Here is an 18,149-nt window from a genome sequence, read left to right on the forward strand (position 1 = left end):
TTTGTATTTTAAATACGTAACGGCGGTACATGTATTCCGTTACTCCCCAACACTGATGGCAGGGGGCCATTGCATAGCCTGTGGAGGTCTGTGCAGGCATCATTGACCCATAGCATTGTTCATAGCTTCTCCCGACCCTTTCATGTCTGTCACACGTGCTCAGGATGAACCTGCTCTCATCTGTGAAAAGCACACTGCACCAGTGGTGGACCTGCCAATTCTGGTATTCCATGACAAATGCCAGTCAGGCTTTACGGTGCACTGTAAACCCGAATCAGTTGACTGAACTTAAAACATTTGTGGAAACTGATTACCTCAAAAGTTTTAAGTACACAAACTCATCTTTTCTAAGTATGGGGTACTCAAAATTTGTATTTATTGTTAACTTAAAAATTTTAAATTATATTTTTATTTTATTAATTGAGCTTTACTTAAAAACTATATACTTTAATTTTAATATTTTTGTGTTTTTTGTAGTTTACTATTTTGATCCAACACAATGCAATTATATTACAAACTAAACGCAAATTATATGATTATTAATTAAAAGATATTTATTTTTAAATGTTTGAGTGTAGACTAGTAAAAAAAATTAGAGAAATTCATTTACTTTACATTTTGTTTATTTAACATTTTTTATGGAAATGTAAAAACATCACTTAGTGTTTTTATAAAACCACTAACATGGACATTGGCACCATAAAGTGAGCATTATAAATTCAATGTAGAACATGTCTTTTTATAAAATCACAAAGGACAACATCAGTCCTAATTGCATCTTTCTCAAAATACATAAATTCAAAATAAAAAGTCAAATACTAATCACTTTTGTTTGAAAAAGAAATGAAAAACAATTTTATAAAATGGGTACAAATAAAGATGATCATCTTCCAAATAACCAGAGCAAAGTTAGGTAAACTGATGGAGTTAAATCCACCCAAAGTCTGTAGTAAACTTAAAGTGCTTTAAATAAAGTGCTTAAAACAAAGTGCTCAGTAACAGAGTGCATGTCCTAACAAACATTGCCTTATATTCCTTCCAGAACTACTCTTTCAGCAACAAATCATTTTTAAGAGCATGTAGGCAGGGTTTCAGAGGTTTGCCGTCAACAAGCCCCATGAAGATTTTTTGGACAAAGGTAAATGTGTGAACGAGCTTCCTGGGGTAGTCTAAATGCAGAGCATAGATCAAACCAAACAATAAGGCAAATGCATCTGCAAATCTGGGAATATCACGCATCACCAAGTCGCCTTCCACCACAATGGCCATGCTTGAGGAAGTAAAATGGACTGGTCTGGGAAGCGCCGTCGGTAACCACTGTGAGAAGGGCAACTGGAGTGTCAATGAGGGTCGACTCATCCAATGTGTCCGCCTGGAATAGACACAGTATCAATAAGTAAGGTTGGTTTGAGAGAATGTGACAAGCAAGACCTGTAATCTAGCAAAAAATTCAGCAGTGTAGTGGGTTACTTTGTAACGGGTTAGGGTACTCTACTTTTTTGAAAAATGTACATTAACGCGTTAGCTTCTTGCATTACATAATTAGTATGTTTGTTATTTTTCTAAAAAAAAAAAAAGAAAAAAAGAAAAAAAAGAAGTCATTTTTTATTTTATGACTTTATGTCAAAAAGAAACTAAATCTTGACTTCAGCCTTGTTTTTGGGGCCACCTGCAGCGTAGCCGAAGTGCTGTGATACGCCTGTGCCCTGCTCCTGACCCTGTGTGTGTGTGTGAGGGTTTTCTAAAGAGAGGGTATTTTGCTTGTACAATTTGGTAGCTGCTAGGGTATTAAATTGTATTTAAAAAAATCCATGGTGTTTTATCTCACTGGCAGAATTTAAGTGATGCAAAAATACACTTACATTACATGTCTAAAAGAATTCTGGGTCCTCCTCCCGCAGGTATACAGGAAGGGCACGAAGCACTGCAGTGCGTTTCACGTTGATATCAGGCGCCTCCTAAAAAGGGAAAAGAAAAGTTCATTGAACACAAAGTTTTCAGGTGTCATTCTTTGGGGAGAATACATGTTTATGAAACTGCATGACATGTGACTCTACATAATTTTGGAGACATTTCTTTTAAGACACAACCTTTCTGTCTCTTATGACAAAGAGTCTGTATCTTACTCATTTGACAAAAATCCTACACAGTATTTTAAAGTAACATACCAGATCAGAGCTGTAATCTGTAGAAAACACAAATGTTCAAAGCAAGGAAAAATTGAGTTTTTATCAGTGAAACTTTTAATTTGTGTTAATTTTATCATTATCAATATTCACCTGAAGATCATAATGATTCAGGATGGTTCGCAGAGCCTCTGATATCTTGCCAGTCCGTGCAGCCTTCTGTCTGTATAGAGCCATAAGTCGTGGTGTGTGTCTGTCAAGTTCAGCGTAGAACTGGTTCCGCAGGTTAATGTTTGTGACTCGGTGGAACTCCGCACAAATCTAAAATAAAACAGGACAAAAACATCCAACATGAAGCCAAATTACTGACCAAATTTACATCTTATCATTAAAGAGGAATTGCCCAACTTCTGTCTAACCTTGCTTTATAGATGTCCTATGAATTTTTTTTTCTTTAAATTGGACCCGAACCACAAGCACAAGTGTATCACAAAGCTGAAATATATTTTTGTTTGTTATCCATTATTTATTTATGTGTTATTTATTTATTATCTGGATCTGAAGAGATCTGCTGAACTTGCATTGTTTCATGTTAAACTGAAGAAGAAAAAAAAAATCAAAGCACAGATACCTGAGAGTCAAATCGCAGAGCAGGCCATTTCTCTAAGAAGTTCTTTACCATTGGGTTGTCTTGAACAATTTCATGGCGACGAAGTGCGAAGGTAGTCTGCATCAGTTTTTCAATCATTACTTTGTTGGGCTCAGTCTTCTCAACCTCATTTTTTATCTGGACTCTCATATCCTCCAAACTGACCTGATCTTCTCCTCTTGGAAAGTTTGGGAGGTAGTTCACCTCAGCTCTTCTGGCTCTTTTTATGTTTGAGTGGGGATGCTCTCCTTCAGGGTTGTTAACACTCCTCCTACCAGCATTGACAGACACCTCCACACATCCAGATCTGGCTAGCTTGGTGCGATAATTTCCCATCTTGAATTTTAAACTGGTCTTCCAACCATAACTTCCATTCCTACTTCCAGGCTCTTTAAGACATGGATGAGTGGTAACAAGAGCTTCTGCTGCCAAACCGACATCTCCATCACTCGGATAGGCTTTGAAGGTGTGCATCACTGAAGCCATGGTCTCCAAGATGTTGTGCTTTTGGGCTCGAGTCAACTTCAGATGTTTTCCAGACATCTCAAAGGCTCTATTTCCCTCCTCAAGGAGATGTTCAACTTCGTAAGAAAAGGTAGGTACTGGGAAAGTGTCAGGCCAACACTTCAGACGCTGAGCTAAAGGCACATGAGGAAGGATGTCTGTATCAGAACTTGCACAAGAACTGACATCACTTTCAGATCTCACTACTTTTAGTGTGCCCTTCTCCGGCAACTCTTGAATATCCAGTAGGCAGGTAAGTTGCCCATCAAAGTCGGAGTCTTCGTATTGTAAGGTAAACTCAAAGTCCAGCCTTGGGTTGAGCTTCTCACGGAGTATGGTGATTAGTTCTTCCACCGACTCAGGCCGCTTAGTTAGAGAAACCTTCACAACAACATCTGTGGTGAGGTGAACTCTCAGCAGGAACTTTTGGGATACTGCCATCATCCTATGAATAAAACAAGGAATGGAGATGATTTTTAAAAAATGAATCGTCTCATATATAAAAACACTGTACATCATACCATTAACCTTATTATGGTCAGTGATAATTATATACTCAGCCATCATTACAGCTTTCAAAAATTTCAAAAGTACACTGTACATTTCATGACAAAATAAACACTTAGCATGGTAAAAAAAAAACTTACAATTACTGCTGTTTACTTTGAGTGCAGTCTTGAATTCTATGGCCGATCATCCAACAATCCAAAACATAGGTAAGAATTTCAGATGTTACAAAGTCACAGGCCATCATTCCATTTAGTCATGGTAAACAGTAACCCTCTTTTAGTTTTAAGTTTTTACCATATAATCAACATTGTCTCACCATGTATAAATTCTGTTAAGTTGGGGAAAAAAAAGCAAAAAAAAAAGAAGCACAGAATACATATGAATTTACACTGCAGTTATTTTAAAAAACCAAGCCAAACTGCGGGATAAATCTTTGCAAAGACACATTGTTATGCAATAGTACATAATACATCAGTGAGATACATGTAATATTACACAGAACTTCTACTTACAAACTACTTCTTTTACAGGCTGCTGCTTAAGATAGAAGTTGCCACTGCTAGCTAAGTCACTTTTGAATGATGCTAATGAGAAGAAGAAAAAAACCCGGCCGAACAATGAGGCTGCTGTTGTAAAAACGCCAACTTTCTTGCGTTGGCAATGGGTCGTTAAAATATCACTAAGACACTTTCTTTATGTGCAATTCTTATTAAAACTGTGTTTTAATCGGTTAAAACTGTAAAACTGACGATATCATCGGTTTGAAAAAGAGCGCGAACAACAGCGAACAACAATTCACTACCTGGGTCTGTGCTGTTTAACACAACGGCGCATTCAAAAACAAGTTAATGGCTGCAACATATTAATATACTTGCTTTTTTACGGAAAAAATAAACATAACGAAGGTTCCGTTTTACTTACAAGTTTCTCCAAATGTGCTCTCCGGTCGCTCGAGAAGGGCAGCCATATTGAACAGAATTTTCTGTCAACGTCGTTCAGGTTAGAGAGAAAACGTCATGACGTCATGACGTACAAATGCGGAGCTCGAAAAAAAAACATTTACTCAAAAATCATAATTAAAAAAGCAGTATTTACTCTTAACTTCTAAGCCATGTACAATTATAACTGTTTGAATCGTTAAGAGAACAGAAAAGTTTTAAGTTGTTTCAACTTTGTGACGCATTTCAATTGTTGTATCCACAAACTTTATAAGTCAGGTGGACTGTTGGGGTTTACAGTGTGCCAGACAGTGAGCACAGGGCCCAGAAGAAGATGTGGGTCCCTCATTAAGTCAGTCTCATTGTTTGGTCAGAGACATTCACATCAGTGGCCTGATGGAGGTAAATTTTTAGCTCTGGCATTGCTCATCCTGTTCCTCCTTGCACAAAGGAGCAGATACTGGTCCTGCTGATGGGTTAAGGACCTTCTACAGCCCTGTCCAAATCTCCTAGAGTAACTAACTGCTTCCTGGAATCTCCTCCATGCTCTTGAGATTGTGCAGAGATTGTTGATGCATGATGATAATCCTACTTAGGGCACCATGAACTGAACATGTAGTCTTGAATAATACTTTTTTCACATCTGCAGTGTTTATTCCATTGAAACTGGTTCATATTCCTTCTTGGTGTAAACACAGTAAGACTGATGTGCAGGGTACATAAACGGTAAGCACAGACTTGCAGCTAGCTATAAAACTAATATAAAGTATTCACATTATGTACCAGGTCAGAAGACAACTGTTTTTCTGCCTCAGGCACACTAAGAAGTGGACTAAATGTTCTCACTTGGTTTGTAGTGGTCTATTTTGGTTCACTTAGTGTTTGCTTAGTTTTTTCTGTGTGAACAGACACTGAACCATGAGAGAAAACTATGAGCTAGATGCGCCAGAGCATATCTTTATATTTTTACATGCTGTAGTGCCATTTGTGGGAGCATTTTAAGTTGCTATATATCAATACAACCATTATAGCCCAAATTTAATGATATGTATGTATTAAGTCCATAGTAACTACATAAATTGCAAAAAAGTGCAATAAACTACAAAAAAATGTAAAATCATTTTTGTTTTGTTTTTTGTTTTTTACATATATTTCTAGTTAGAGAAATTTAAGAGGTTTATCCCTCAAAACTGCAAATACAAAGAAGTTCCTGAAAATAGTTTCCAATAACAGGAAATTTATTTTGAGTGTCGTCATAGTTTTATTTTTGAGATACACCAATTTTTATATACTGCAGGAAAAACAAATACTATAATGCAAATTTGTAAAAAACCAGCCTATGCATCAAAATAAACTATTTCCAGCAGTGCAATTTGAGTTCTAAGCATCCCAGAAACTATACAGAAAAGCATAAAGTCAAACATGACTTTTAAAAGCACCAGTATAGGCTTATAAGGCCTGAAGGTAAAAGAAAAATCACATTTTTCGTGAAAATGACACCACTTCCGGTTTTGGGCAGGTAATGGCGGACATGCGATAGTTCACGCTGACGTTCGAAGTGTTATGAAAAGCTGATCTTATCGGCAAAGCGTGTTTCTGGAATATTATGTTTTGTGTTTGCTGCAATTGCTTTTTATGCAATTTTTGCAAAGCTATATGTGGAAGGAAATCGTGACCTAGGACAAGCTGATGGCATAAAATGTAAGTACAACTCGTCCGGTTTCATATGCAAAAATAATTATTGCGCTAGCTTACGTGGTTCCAGTTCTACAGGGATTTAAAAATAGTTACGCAAAACGGAGCGTGCCTGCTCCAACTGGTTTTAAAGGGTTAAAAATGCAACCATTTTACTCTTATTATGGACTGAAGCTATTCATTAGCAGGTGCATAATTACTATGAATGGCATTTAGTTGCCTACAAGGTTACTAACTTTCTTGTTTGATATTAGCTAAGCTAATATGAGTCACAGAACTAGATGTCTGATCCCATATTCATCGTAGTTGGAATAGAAGCAATTGTTGTACCATTAATTTGAAAAGTCAGTGCTCCAGTTTTAGAGGGTGAATTTCTGTTTTGTTATAAGTAGAGTACTTAGCACTAATTACAATGTATCTGTGTTTGTTTGATACACCAGTAAATTCTACAAAGGCAAGCTTGTTTAAAAAGTTTGCTTGTTTGCTAATAAGACAGAGCTTCAAAAAAAAAAAAAGAGTCTTCAAAACAGAACTTTACAGACCAGTAGGCAATGACCATCCTTTATATACAGTCTATAATCTAATAATAAATTGCAAGTTAATGTAATGGATTAAAACTGAATGTCTTGTTAATCCCCCTTTTCATATGATTTTTAGTCCACAGGCTAAATACTGAAACTCTCTGCTTTTAAAGTGATATTTAAGAGAAAATGCATTTTCTCACCTCTCAAAAGCAATCCAGACTATCCAGCTGTCTACAGTAGCCACATAATGGCTCACATTTTCTCACACTCTACACCCACAAATACCCAAAGTTTTTACACTTGAAATCTAATTTGCTGTGTTTTCCACATGAACCTATAACAACTATCACAGTATGACTGTGTCTGAGTATCGGGCTGTGATGGCTGTGGAAACGTGGGTGACCTAGACCACAAAGTAAAGTGCCCGAGCGCCTCCTGCATTGAAAACACTTCTCTGACCCCACCATGCATGGTTTGCTTATGCAATTGTCCAACCTTGTTACCTTCAACATGAGATGATTCGATGTTACGCTGCACATCATGCACAGGCGTCGTCAGCCATGTGAAAAAAGAAAAATCGCCACCCCGTTTCACCCCAACTGCTTCTTTACAGCTTTTGCTGTCACTTCAATTCACAAGCAACAGGCTAAAGCGGCTCGAACAATAAACAAATAAACTTGCCAAATTCTGCTGCTCCCCATGCGTACCCCGTGCTGTACGCACGGAGCATGGGTGGCTTGTGTGGAATGCGCTGCCATTTCTAGGAATGTGGCTCGAGGCATCAGAGCTGACGCATTCGCATCGTATAGGTTAAAAGCGTATGGACGAGAGGCAAAGACAGTTTGTCAACACAACACAGGCCGTCTTTGTTGGCATGTCCTAGTGGAAGACATGGATATGAGCCGGGTGACGACAGAAAAGCAGACAAATGTGAAGTAATTCTCTTTAAAGCTACAAAAGCCAAAACCTTAAGTCACAATTCAGCCAGTATTGTCTTTTTTCTTCTCTCTGGCTTTATAAGTTTTTTTAACATTATGCACTCCATACTGTATATAAATGCCACTTGTTTTGCACATATTCAACTCTGTATATTTTATATATTTTATTATTATTATTATTATTATTATTATTATTATTATTATTTTATTTTTATTTTTTTTACTATTTAATTTGTAAAAATGTGTATACACACACACACACGTAGGAAAATATTTAGTATACACATCCAGAAATGCATACACTATTATATATTGTACATATATTTATTAGTTTCAGGTTGGCCATTCTTGTATTTTGCTCGTTTGTGTTGTTGTGTTTGCACATCTCTGTTGCTTGTGGGGCTCGCACACAAGAATTTCACTCGCATGTGCTGTGCCAGTGTGCCTGCACATGTGATGTGACAATAAAAGTGATTTGATTTGATTTAAGTTGTATATTCTTGACTTAATTGTCAAAAGAATTTATGGATGTAGGAGAAGGAAACAGCGAGTCCTTGAAGAGATAAAGTTGGTGGTGGTGAATACTCAGCATTGCCTGTTGTTCCTCGCTAAATTCAGCTTCAACTTTCCAGGCTTCACAAAGACTCTCTGTGGCCCTGAGAGTTAAATAGATATAATTTGTAATTCCTTGGCATGAAAACACTGTGAGTGCAGTTAGAGGTAGATATTGTCTGCTGCGCTCCTGTCCTTGTGTGAAGCAATATGTATGTGTGTGTATGTGTTGTATTTGGAAGGCTCTTATCTGCTCTGCCTCTTATTCCCACTGTATTTCTGGTCTGTTTAATCAACACTTGGCCCCGCTTGTGCTGGAGCACCTACGGCGAAAAACGCACTTTGCCGTTCTCTCTTCTTCCTCTCTCACTGATGCCGTTTTTAAAGCTCAGACTTCCTCACCCCGCTTTACAGCAGATAAAGGTGCTTTCGTGCCATCTGAAGTATCTGACTCTTTTAGTGCAGAATAATGTCCGCACCGCTGCGGAAAAAACCAAACGCACACAAAAAATTGCAAGGGTCTATAGGTCTGCCTGTAAGTGCAAAACAAAGCTGAAAATAGCTGGGCTCATTGCCATTCCAGACAGATAGGACTAGGCCCAGGGCAGCGTAGAGCAGAGAGAAACAGAACCAGTGTGGGGACAGAGCCAAGGTCGGCTCAGGATGCACACTCATCAAGAGGTCGATGATCTAGCCCAGGTGACCTCATGTTGACCTCAAGAGTTTTTTAGCCTGGAGGGGAAATGTGTGTGTGTGTGTGTGAGCATAAATTGCTCCAAGTGTCTGTGTCTGCGAGATTTTTTTCCCTTCTGTTTTCTCATGGAGAATACATTTGGCCTCGGTTACAGCTGGATGCAAACTAATCTGTTATTATGAGTTTTAATACTCATTCTTGAGGTCACAGTGTCACTGATATGTTTCACTGCAATAACACTGAATTGTACCCACAGATGTGGTGAAGAACAAATTGGATAAAACCAGGGAAGGGTAACTTACACTTTGTACGTCATGAAGGCCGTGAAGGATGAGCATGATTTAATGAGGCTCATGTCTGCCAAGTGTGAAAGCTGATATATATATATATAATAAAGTATACTGAAAAAAAGAGAAAGTTTTCATACACAAGGTCAGGCCATGCAATGTTTAGGCAAACTACAAATAGAGGAAGACCTACATCTCAGACTCTACAGCCTTCAGTTAAAGTTCTAAATGTTAAAGTTCACTACAAATAAGAAAAGGCTGAACTTGCTTAGAAAAGTTGCATAGCTAAGGTTTTCAAAGTTACAACACAACTTACCTCAAGACTTATGGAACATTGTCCTTTGGAGAGATGAGACCAGTGGAGATGTTTGGCTATAATGCACAGTACCATGTTAGGAGGAAGCCAAACACAGCATATCAAATACATACAATTACCTCATACTAACTGTCAAGCACGTTAGCAGAGAGGTGATGATTTGGGCTTGTTTTGCAACCACAGGAGCTGAGCACCTTGGGGTCGTTAAGTTGACTGTGAACTGCTCTGTACACCAAAATATTCTTAAGTCCATGAGCCCATCTGTCCATTAACTAAACCTTGGTCAAAGTTTTTTCATGCAACAGAGCAGTGATTCCAAACACATGAGGAAATCTATGGTAAAAATGGCTGATGAAGAAAAGCATCAAGCTGTCCCGTCAAAGTACAGACCGCTAAAGCTACGTTGTACATTGGGCCAAAATTCCTCCAGAATGGTGTGAAAAACTGATAAAAGATTATTTTGTTGTTGCTCCTGAAGATGTTTTTACCAGCTAGTAAAACATGGGTTGTCACAGGGCTTCATAAAATCTTGTGAAAACTTTTCTTTCACAGAACTACAGAACATGCCTATACAAGCTAGCTTGTAACTGGATGTTTTGCTAATTTGCTATTGACTTCTGATGGTATTTTTCAAAGCTTTACTACTAAGCTAATGTTAGCTTTTCAGCCTGGCAAGATAAGCTGCTTCAGAGCACTAGATAATGGAGGAGTGGTATACTAAATGGCTGATTAAAAAAAATGAATTTGCTGAACATTTAATGGAAAGTTTGTGACTGATGTTTGTTATTGATTGCTGACAAGTTAGGTGTTAGCTGCTGTTGTTTTGAGAGAGTAACCACACTGTCAGCAGTGCTGCTAGTCTGTAAGAGCTGGAATAAAATGATGTTAAATTTCTAATGTAAACATGTTTAGCTAAAAAGATACAGAACTGAAGTTACTTACTGTCACATAAGGGCTAGCCTATGCTAGTTTCTGTTACTCTGGGTAGTATCTTTTTCAGAATTTCTTTTATTTGTCTTAAAAATTTGAAATGTCTAGAAGTTTGTGCTCCAAACTCTGTGTTATAGCAGTAATTACTAGAAATGTTTATTATTTTATGAAAATTGAACAGCCGTTACATTGCGACCAAGAAAAAAATAACGGTTTTGGGGGGTATTTGCCAATGGAAAAGCACCCATATCACCCAACCCTGTATCCAACGAATATTTTCCTGCTTCAGCTCAGCTACTTGTATCAATTTTAAGTTCACTGAATCTGTCTTCTAAAGTAATGGTTAACTGTAATCTCTCCTTTGTTTTTTGGTGATTAGAGACAGCTCTTTGCTAGCCACGAGCCTGGTTGATCACCTACTGCAGTTCATGTTAATTACCTACAGCTGAGTAAATGTGCGGCCACAGAGCATCTGTCGTTAACGAGCGGGCCGCAGCTTAATTAGAATCCTGCGACTTTAAAATAGCACTCTGAAATTGTGATTTTTGATTCAGTAGCGGTAATTATTCAGTTCATTTGAGCCTCCTGACATGAGATGTCTTTCCATGGCAAAGCCATTTAGAGCTGTCACAGTAAGAAAAGCACAAATGCTAATGTCATTAACGGTGGCTCCATTCCAAATGACACTCACGCATTACAAACGGCACCTGGGCACTGTAACTGAAGCAGCCATATGCAATCCATGCATGATTTCTTTTGCTGCTCACACTTGTGTGTTTCTGCATTTTAAATCATCTTTAAAATGATTTGACGGTCAAAGCACTAAACTATTAACTTTACTTAATACCAAGTACTTCAACCAATTTTCTTACCACTAGTTGATTGCAAGCTGTATTTAATATGTTTTGGTCCTGATCCTTATTTAACAAAGCTGGATAGCGACAATGGACCTGTTGGTCAACAGATAAGCTGCGACCTGCCTTAATTACGCCGCGATAACTCCTGAGGGGGAACGTGTTAATGAATCACTTTAGTGCACGTTAAGCTGCTTACTGAGCAGGAGTTACAAAACAACTGAGAAATGTGCGTGCATTACTCAAACATAAAATAATGTGTCGAGCAAAAGGAAACAAAAAAGCTCCAGCTTTCGTGCTCGAGCCTGCTTTCAGCCTTGCACTGCATTCATTATAAAGTCAATGCCGCTTCAGAATGCCAATTAACAAATGTACACATGTTGACATCTTGATGCACTTCCCAGATAAAATACACTCCCCCCCATGGTAGTTTACCTGGCAGTATAAGCAGCAGTACTGTATATGCAGAGCGACCCTTTGATTTAATCTGCAGCCAGATTGATTGAACATAGCCCGAGGTCTGTGCCTGGCCCCTGGATAAACAGATCTAGTGTATGTTATGTTTAATTCAGAGTCCTTCCACTGGAATGGAACCAAACTGATCAGGACTTGTTTACACTCTCCGGCCTCGGCAAGCCCTGGCCTACTTTTAACAACTTCCGTGCACTTTAAATGGAGTTAAGTGCATGTTTTCATGCGTGGGTTTTTGTGACTGACTCCGTGCTGCATGTGTGTGCACAACAAATTAGCTTTGCATGTATAATGCAAGACCCCTCAGCTGTAGAACCGTGTATATATATCGTCAGGGCTTGGGGGAAGCGCGATATGATGCGCCGGCTGGCCTGGATGTGTGTGGAGACTGGTTGCATTTCCTCGTCTGCATGGAAGACGTACGAACAGCCTCACTGAATGACCACTTTGGACTATGAGATCACTCGCTCGACTTAGATGATTCGATGACTTAGAAAATGAGCGTGTGCACATCGCAAATGTAGAGGACATCAGGTTTTTTTCCTTTATAAAACTGAGGCAGAGTTGCTGTATGTCAAAAGTACAATTATATAACCAAATGCATCCATACATACATGCTGGAGTCAAATCAGCCGCCCATCTGTCTCTTAGAACACGCTCCTCTATCAGTCGAGCGGTGACTTCACACACACAGCCATTTAAGCACAGATTTAATGTGTAGACTTCTGGACACAATCTCTGGAGGTGTGTGTTTCTGTGTGTTAGTGTGTCCCTGACAGCTCTCTGTACTAACAGCCCCTGTAGCAGAGCAGATACCAGCCAAAGATTAGGATGTAATTACACGCCACTTTCTGCTCCATCTCTCTGCCTGAGAAAGGAAGAGAAAGAAGTGAGGAGTGAGAGAGAGGCGGGGGTTGGGGGCGGGGGGCTGAGGTGGAGATAGGGCCGGGCTGTGAGTATCTGGATGTGCATGTACACCCCCTCCCCGCCCCAATCTTGCTCACACTGCCAATAAAACTTGAAACAACCCCCCCTCCTCCCACCCCCCAAAAAAGATTAAAACCTTTTACCCTCCTTACCTTGCTCAAAACGCGCCAAATGTTTTGACTCAAGATTTACCCCGCTGTGCTTTCATTGGCCGTCTGTCGCCATGGCAACAAAAGGAACAACCGGCGTCCCGTTCTGCACATGCGGAGGGGGTGTGCATGCCACACTTGTGCCCTAAGCGTCAGACATTAGGATAATCCCCCTCTCTCATTTAAATGTAAAGTCAGCAAAAGAAAAATTCGCTCTAGCAAATGTGTAATATATGTATGAGCGCGTGAGGAGGGGTGCGTGTGTGTGTGTGTGTGTGTGGGAGGGGGGGCTTTTTTGCTCCCTGACTGTGTCCCAAGTGCACACAAGGAAGATAATTTGCTGGAGGAAAAGAAAAAAACTTTAATGCCATCACATTTTTCCTTCTACTCCCCCAATCCCACTACACTTTAATATTCACCCTCTTTGTTTCTGTTTTGCTTCGACTAACTGTCTGCCCCCCCCCCCTCCCCCCCAATTTCCTGTAGTGACATTTTTAGGTCAGCCCTCAGTCACTTTCATCATTATTAGGAATGCATGCACGGTGCACACTGAAACTGTTGGGATGCGGTAGCGGGATGAAGGATGAGTCTCCGAGGGGACTATAGGCCAAGTGCCGGTCTCCTCCCACCCCCTGCACTCCCATGTGTTTCTTTTAGGTCTCTTTTTGAAGATGGGGGAACGCTGGCGTTAGACGAGGCAGTTGTCACAAATACACTTGGGCATCTTGCAGAGCCTTACCCTAGCCAGCCGCGATCTGTCCATGATTTTTTTGCGATATAGGTGCAGTAAGCAGTGAGCACTTCCTCAGTCAGGAGAGACGTGGACACGAGTGAGTTTTAATGCTGCTTTGGAGAAAGAGGCAGACAGTGTGTGTGTGAGAGAAACAGAGGGAGAGAGGGGAGGAAAAAGGAGAGAGAATGAGGAGTTCCACATTTGTGCAGGATCAAAAGCTTTCAGGGGATTTTGGAGCTCGGAGCTGGTATCTGTGTATGTTGGTGGGGGGGAGCTTTGACACAGATGTGAATATAGAAAAACAAAAACACACCCCTCCCATGTACACTCACGCATACACAGAAAACATTAAAAAATGAGATACACGTAATCATTTACAGCCAGCGGGCACGCACATCAGCATCCCTCCTATTTATTACACACACACACACCTCTCTATCGCTCACAGATATCCTCTGTCATCCACGAACAGACAGAAAAACAAATAGACTGAACTGAGTCACACTTACAGAATGTTGAAATTACAGCTGGATTAGCCTTTCAATTGCCCAGAAAATAAACATTACATTATACAGAGCTACAGACACACTTACTTGCTCATGTGTACTTTGAGTTGTTCAGTAACCTCACGGCTCTGTCCTTTCACATTTAAAATGAATTTATCCCTCATTTGAACCGTCTGCTTCTCTAACATAGATATATTGTGTAAGTGAAGGGCCAGATTTTGCAACCATGTGACATTTCACTGTTAGCTATCAAACTGGTTAAACTTGCAAGCTGGGCAGGGTGGTGGTGGTGCTGTCACTGCCCAGCAAGAAGGTTACTGGTTTGAACCCCGACTGGGACCTCGCTGTGTGGGGTTTTCATGTTCTCCCTGTGACTGTGTGGTGTTCTTGGAAACTCCTGCTTCCTCCCAAAGATATGCTATTAGCTTAGTTCAGGTTCTAAACTGGTCATGGATGTGAGGTAGATAAAATGGGTGAGTTGTTGATACTTATGAGCAGTCAGTCATGATGTATGGGATGATGCATCAGTTTGAATATTCTGAACACATTTTAATGACCAGTGAGTTTTACTTTCCATCACTGATTAGTTAAAACACAACTTTCAGCTTTTCCTGTGCATGTTTGATTTCCAAATACTTAAAGCATAGAAAGAAAGTATTGATTCTATCGCAATAGTATCAATCTGCCTACCTTTATTGTACTCTAAAGTACTTTGGTAGCCAGTAAGACTAGAAACGTGCTGTATAAATGTGACTAAATTGGTTGTATATTACTTAGGCTATGCTGTCTGGAGGTTTTTGCCAAATTGGTCCTGGGCGAGGTATTAGATGAAAAGTGATTCAGGTGACCCCTGCGAGAGGTAAACTAAGGGGGACAGTCTAGCCTGCCTGGGATAGGGTTACTAGGGCTACGTCCACACTAGCTCAAATAGATTTGAAAACTAGTGTTTTCAGTCGTTTTTACAGAGTTGTGCGTCCACATTGAAACGGCCGAAAATGCTTACGTTCCAGTACTGCGCATGCGTGAAACGCAAGAAGATGAAACCTCGCGGCAAAATGTTGAGGAAAAGCACCGAGTTTTTTAAATGGACCAACAATGAGGTGGAGTTGTTGCTGCGAGTAACACAAAAGTACAAAGTTGCAAAAGTGAGTGAGAATTAAAGAATTGGAAAAAAAAAGCTATCTGGAGCATGTACAGACTGATATTAATCTTTAATGCGCTGTCAGAATTGAGAGCAAACAAAACAACTGCTGTATAATGCTCTCCGGTATGCTCTCATGGTCACATGACTGCATCACATGACTAAAATGCATCATCGTTTCCGAAAGTCTCCGTTTTCGCTGTCCACACTGCGACGCGAAAGTACCGTCTTCAAATGTATGTGTTTTCGAGAGCGTTTTCAAAACGCTCGTTTTTCTTTGGGGAAAATGCCGTCTCAGTGTGGACAGGAGGCCAAAAACGATGCCTTTTCAAACAAAAACGCATTAGTGTGGACGTAGCCTAGGGCTCCACCCTGGAGCCAGGCCTGGGTAGGGTGCTTAAGGGAGAGCCCATGGGGCCTTGCTTAGCCAACACGTTATCACTCCCAAAGCATAAAGTTTTACCCTAGGTGACAAATCATTGGTATATTATGCTTCTGGCCACCCAAGATGTCCCTATATTACGAGTTCGGAAAAATGAGGAAACATGAGAACCGTTTTTAATGAATCTACACACGTACGTTCATTTTACTTAAATCGCTTTGGAAAACACTATCTAACATGATTAATATGGTGGTTAAGGTTAGCGTTAATGCTAGCGTTAGGGCTGGAATACACGGCTGGAACGTGTGTTACCGTGGGAGCATCATTCTGTTCGGTTTCATCCACAGTCTGGCGCGTAGCATAAGAACGCGGAAGGTCACCTTTCGCTTTCCCATGGACAACTCGAGACGTGACAAACTGTCGGTATATTATGCGTTGGGAGTGAGAACGGGCTGGCTGGGCACAAACACCTGCAGGAGGCACCATGGGGGCCGGGTACAGTGCGTGTTGTTCAAGGCCAGAGGTCCTTGCAGTCTGATCACTAGTTATCGTGGCTGGAAGAGTAAATATGATTAAAAAACTATTTTAACAAATGTATTTGAAAACCAAGGCTTATTTCATAATTATACATGCTATAAGTAATATATGTTGATCATGTTTAAGTAGCCTGTTTTTGTCTGTATAAATGAAAGAGGTCAGCGGCCCCCGCATTAACCAGCCACCCCTGATGCAGTCTGTAAAATGGGTTTGTTTTCCACACAGAGCCACTTGTGTTAAAAGTGATTCATATGCACACATGTTCAGACACCAGTCACTTCCACACACAAACACACAGCCCCACCACGCTGACAGCATATTAAATTCATGAGTGGATTACCCAAGAGTTTCCAAATCATAGCAAAATCATGGATGGATTAATTCCATGTGACATCAGCTCGTCTGCGGCTCCTAAGCCATATTTATTTGACGATCAAAAAGCTTAACCTGGCCGGTTAATCCCATCCTAATATTCCAGTAATCTGTCCCCAATCCAAACTATAACAGAATCAGCTTCAGCTGTTTGTTATTTGTCTTTGACTTTTTTCTTTTTTTTTAACATTTTCCTTTCCTGCTTCAGATTTTGCACGCAAAGAAAGTTTTGAACAGAACACCTGTTTGTGTTTCTGTCTCTGAGCACGTGCATTCCCCCCCCTCCCCCGTAAATATTCCCCCATGTCCAGGCAGGGTGACTCAAATTCTATCAGATTCAGACACATTGTATCACACACAAACAAACACTCTCACCACTGCGACCTGATTGAAGCCACATACATAAACAGAGGATTAGAGACTTATCATCAAGTCCCTGGAGTTTGGATGTTAGCGAGGTTATGCTTCCTGGTAAGGTTCTTATGTTTTACTATAAGCAGACCATGTCCCAATGTTATTCATTCTGCTCTTTAAAGAGCACTTTACTTGATGAAAAAAACAAAACAAAAGTGCATACAACCTCCTGCTGTACTTGTTTGTTCGGGGCAGATCAAATGCCATAATCAGATCGACATTCTCCACTGAAGATAGAAATGGGAACGAGGGCGGGGTCTGTGAAGGGGATGATGATGGTTACTATGATAAGGGTTTAGCTTCGGGAGAGACCAGTAAAGCAAGAGGAAAGGATATGAGAAGAGAAGGAGTGGAGCGGCGGGTGGAGATGATGGAAGGGGGCAGCAGAGCTTTACACTTGGGTGCAAATGATTTTTGAGTGGTGGGGGAGAGTCTTGGAGTGACGAATAAGTCTGCTGGTGTTGGTCTTTTTATTAAAAATCATTCATCAGCGTGTCACTGTCTCTCGTATGATGGATATGCGGCGCTTTGATTGAGCACATATTTATTGGGAAATTGATCAGTACCACAGTCAGTTTTGTCTTTGGGAAACGCTTAGACTGAATACTGATGACACAGTTTAGTAGCATCCTTCACCCGGGTCGTCCATGACGGTGCTCTCGAAATAAAGTGGAAAACAGAGTGTTGCAATTTAGCACAAGGAAAGGAGGGAGGGTTTAATGCAGAAAAGTATAACCAATTATACAAAAAAGTGTGGATCCTGTGGCTAAAAGACAAATTTTAGCTACTTAGTTGCTTAATGTATTTTTCTTAATGTGCCAGTAGGTTTTCATTTGGTGATGGGTCTGGACTTCAGACCTATCCCTTTAGCAACTGGACTCTGGTACTGCAGTTCTGTGCTGTCATGATACATACAGGTTATGTTTTTGCAGCATAATTATTAGCCACGCTCTTCGGTCAGCTCCGCTACTCTCCAGCACATCTATTCAGCCAATCACAT

The 18,149-nt window shown here is 40.2% G+C and overlaps 1 pseudogene across 1 annotated transcript; it reads right to left on the reverse strand.

Moving 5' to 3' along the window:
* Positions 1–201: 201 nt before the first annotated feature.
* On the reverse strand, positions 202–4,791 carry LOC146644319 (uncharacterized; annotated as a pseudogene). The gene is made up of 6 exons (XR_014909371.1): positions 4,711–4,791; positions 3,927–3,962; positions 2,758–3,724; positions 2,280–2,447; positions 1,863–1,958; positions 202–1,372 (listed from the first exon to the last, which is right to left on the reverse strand). The product of XR_014909371.1 is annotated as an uncharacterized LOC146644319 (transcript).
* Positions 4,792–18,149: the final 13,358 nt, after the last annotated feature.

Source organism: Rhamphochromis longiceps, linkage group LG22, assembly GCF_057381845.1.
Source record: "Rhamphochromis longiceps isolate RC_006_pf linkage group LG22, R_longiceps_female_GT1.1, whole genome shotgun sequence".
Classification (NCBI taxonomy): Eukaryota; Metazoa; Chordata; class Actinopteri; order Cichliformes; family Cichlidae; genus Rhamphochromis; species Rhamphochromis longiceps.